The 4452-nt window shown below is 44.8% G+C and overlaps 1 non-coding gene across 1 annotated transcript; it reads right to left on the bottom strand.

The window, feature by feature from the left end:
• Window positions 1-2902: 2902 nt before the first annotated feature.
• Window positions 2903-3094, bottom strand: LOC116983201. The gene has a single exon (XR_004414645.1). It is a non-coding gene; the product is annotated as a U2 spliceosomal RNA (small nuclear RNA).
• Window positions 3095-4452: the final 1358 nt, after the last annotated feature.

Below are 4452 nucleotides of genomic sequence, written 5' to 3'. Positions count from 1 at the left end.
CACCCCAGGGTTGCGTCCTCAGCCCCCTATTGTACTCCCTGTACACACATGACTGTGTGGCTAGGTTCAGCTCCAACTCAATAATTAAGTTTGCTGATGACACTGTGGTGGTGGGCCTGATCTCAGACAACGACGAGAAGGCCTACCGGGAGGAGGTGGCTGATCTAGCACTCTGGTGCCAGGATAACAGCCCCCTCTTGAACATCAAAACAACGAAGGAGCTGATCATGGACTTTAGGAGGGCACATCATCCGAGGATGTACACTCCATTGAGGATAAATGGGGATCCTGTGGATAGGGTGAACTGTTTTAAATATCTGGGAGTCCACATCTCCGAGGATATGACATGGGCATCACACGCCTCAGCACTCGTGAGTAAGGCAAGGCAGCGCCTTTACCACCTCAGGCAATTGAGGAAATTCAGAGTGTCTCCGAGGATCCTCCAGTGCTTCTACGCAGCGGCGGTGGAAAGCATCTTGTCCGGAAATATTACCATCTGGTTTGGGAATTGCTCTGCCAAGGACAAGAAGGCTCTGCAGAGAGTAGTGCGTTCGAACTTCACTCACCCCCCTGCAGGAACTATACATCAGGAGGTGCAACTCCAGAGCAAATAAAATAGTAAGATTAAACGAGAACTTACCAGTTTGAAGTTTGATCTGTATTTTATGAGGAGTTACGATGAGGGATTACGTGAAGAACCCGCTCAGTGCGCAGGCGCGGCATACTTCCAAGCAGCGGTATGGAATCACAGATAGACACAGTTATTTGAAGTAAACATAGTAAAGATAAGGAGACATCAATTTATTAGTTTGATCCATATAATGAGGGTGGGAGCGGAGGGCACGTAATCCCTCATCGTAACTCCTCATAAAATACAGATCAAACTTCAAACTGGTAAGTTCTCGTTTAATCTTACTATTTTACTTCGGAGTCACGTGAGTGACTACGTGAAGACTTCAAAGCTCTGTGATTTCAAACCGTGTAACAGTTCATACTTCACTCGCTGCCGAAGTTATTCGAGGGAGGAAGTATGTTATCGTAATCAACCATGAATCTGTTTGTAAAAACAATAATGGTGTTATTAACAACAACAAGACCAATTGCTCCCCCGGGCTTAAATTATATATTTTTTGCAGATTCTTTTTCTGCAAACGATACAGGTTCTGTCAGTGGTTTGTTATAAAAGTTTGGAACGTATACTCCCTAGACCACCCTGCAGTAGCCAGGATGTGGTCCATAGGCTCGTCCATCCTCTTAGTTACTGATGTGGAAGCTGTCCTGGTGGAATAAGATTTTATACACGTTAGTATTTACTCCAGCAACTCCCAGTACCTGCTTGAGCCACTAGAGATAGTTTAGCTCGTCACCCGACCATGAGGTTTCCTGTGGCTGACCCATAAGGCTTTTTCCTCTCCCTCGGTATTCCTTATTGTGTCGATCTCTAAGTGGGTCATGACACATAAAACGTGGTTCAGGTGGGTATGCCCGGAATTTCATGACTGGACCTGATGTTCCTGGTCTGTTCTGTTTGGCCAACCCTTGAATGGGCATGTGACACTATCTGGTGTTATAACCTTGTTGTCCCATCGCAGTAGATGGGAGAACTGGCTCTTTGTGTTGATGTAAGGCCACCAGCATGTCCATCTTCAGGGTAGGCTGTTCCAGGGTGAGTGACCTGGCTGGTGATCATCCCCTAAGGTATGTCAGGATTTCACTGACATCCCAATTTGGGTGTACCTATTTCTGGGGAATGGATTGATATACCTCTCCTGTATCTGATCACCAGTGAGCGGTACCCAAGTTGAGTAGGCTAACAGGACATGTCCTTCATTGTGGTGAAGACCTGCCAGGAGCTCCAGTACAGTTTTTTGTTATAGTTGAATGTGTAATTCCTGTTTTGGAAAACAGTGTACCATTTCTTGATGCTCCTCAGGTATGTTCCCTAGGATATGCGACGGAATACTGTCATCAGGTTGATAGTGCTGCTGATCCAAGCACAGCAATGGTCTTCCCAATTCTGCAATTCTTTTAATGACCATGTCGATGATCACTGGGAACCATGCTTGTGGACTTGGTCCACTGTAATTTGCGTAGTACCCGACTGATGAAGCCGTAGTACCTATTGAAGAGGTAGAAGGAAAGGAAAACATAGAGATTAGGTTCCCCCCACCCCTCAATACGCGGGAATGTCTCCATTGCCGCTGCCTTGAGATTGGTTTCATGTGACGTAAGTTAGTACGTGGTGATTTAATTGGATATAAGGAATCGATATCTGGTGTCCATATTGCTTAGTGATTTCAGCAAATATTTTTGGTTTAAATGTATGTTTACAGTATTTAGCTCACCTGATAGGTGAGTTACTGATGGTCAACATGTTTGACGACATACGGTTTCCAATTGTTAATAAATTGTCACCTAATATCGATGTTCTCCGCCCAAGTGGTTTGGTATATGCCACCACTGATGTTGTTATCTTATAAACGAACATGCAAATTTGGTGGATTACTGAGCAAATGCTTCACTAGAATTAAGTAAGTTAATATATAACATGTTTAAGTCAATTCATATTGGCATTAAGTATTACAAGCTCAGTAACACATCAGGACACATAAGATGTTACTCAAAACAGGTGGAAGTGTACAACCATAATCCTTCCTGCCGATAAATTCCATGATAACACTACAGATTAATCCATTTGCCCCCATATTACAGGTATGGAGATAGTTTTGAACACTAGTATCTCAGCTCATAGGAAAGGTACAAAGTTCAGTAGCTGGTAATGCTGCTATATCGCAATTACTTTGCCACGTAGTTGATTGGTGGTTAATGCACCATGACTGATAGTCTTAATGAATACCAGATAACAACGTTGTGGATGGTCAACGTAAATATCTGGATATATATTTTGTGCACCGTTCCCAGAGGCACTGCAATACTGGGTCGATGCGTGGAGTGGACGGAGCAAGCCCCTATTCCATCTCCCTGTTCCAAAATTCAATTTAATATATGGTCCCTAGATAAGGGACGTATCAGATTATTAGACTGATAAGAACAGATACTACATTTGATCTTAGCCAAAAGGCCGAGAAGCGATGCAGCTAAAGCTGTATCCAAGGATAGTTTGTCGTTAATATATAGACATGCCATGACGGAATGTTTCTAAGTGTCAGGGCTAGTTGATTCTGGATAACTTTGACTTAAATGCCGCAACGCTCATCATGGTTACTCCATCCAGGTAATTGCGGTATATCCGAAACTTATATGAGAAGGTACTGAATAGTGTGCATCTTCAAGGTCGATGTCTACCATAAAGTATCCTTGGATCCATGGTAGTAGTTACAAATCCCATGAATGGGTATACCTGGCGAAATACTCGTGGTTTATCAACGATGGTGCGACATTCACCATCGTGGGAGGGTAGACCACTTGGGGCGCTTGCTGAATTGGTGGCAAGATATTAATTCTATTCCCCTTGGTAATTATATACCAAAAAATAAATACAAGAGTGATAGCTTCCTAACCAGGCGTGATTCATCCACCCCTTGTTAGTACAACCCTTAACCTTTATGTGATGGTAGGAACCATACTTATCTGTCTTCATTGTTGTTTTCTTCAGTTTCTTGTTCTTGTAGGGACGATGTTTGTTGGGGGGTGGCGCATTTTCCCCTGGGGCCTGCTCTGGGCCGTGGCCTAAAATGCTACGGGTTTGGCATGCAGGCCCCGAGCTTTCACCAGTACCATGAGGTAGTCGCCCCTGGTGGACACGTAGAGGTACTGCTGTCTGGTTTAGTGTGGTGCTCATTCCAGACTCTGCCCTCTTGTGCCGAATAGTTTGAACACTTCGTCCAGTTTTTTACGACTGGTTTGGTAAGTGCCAGGTAGCAGGATCTGTGCTTGTGAGGTCGGCGTTCTCATAGTCCTGTTAATTTCATAGATTGAGGGCAGGTTTGTGAGTTCATTTGAGAAGTTATGAGGTATACCGTTGAACAGTAGGGTCAGGTGTTTTGCCATACTACCCTGCCCTTCTGGAATGAGCAGGTGGACATGATAGCCGACGTCAGGGTACCAAATGCATTTTTTAAATATTTAGGTTAAATGCGCTGCTCAATGTATCCCCCAATAATGGCGGGCACTTTGAGTAAATGCAATTTAGGGGAGGCGTGATAAAACCAACGCCTCATGGCTACCTGTCTTGGAGAGGTTTTTTGGAAAAGACAGGTAGTAAGCTGGCCATCAGTTGAGACTGAAAAGCCATCTCGCTAGTGGTGGAGCCACATAGCGGCCACACCCAGCAGCTCTTCCTGATCCTGTACCTCAAGCCTACTCCCGATATTGTTCAGCCAGTGACCCCTCTTCATGACCAGCCCAGCCACTGGTCACCCCAAAGCTAACCACACTAAGGAGGAAGCGATGGGCAGTGCCTAGGCACTGTGGAGGGTATGCCTGAACCCT

Source organism: Amblyraja radiata, chromosome 1 (assembly GCF_010909765.2).
Source record: "Amblyraja radiata isolate CabotCenter1 chromosome 1, sAmbRad1.1.pri, whole genome shotgun sequence".
NCBI classification, from domain to species: Eukaryota; Metazoa; Chordata; class Chondrichthyes; order Rajiformes; family Rajidae; genus Amblyraja; species Amblyraja radiata.
This window is presented reverse-complemented; position numbering and strand designations above follow the sequence as displayed.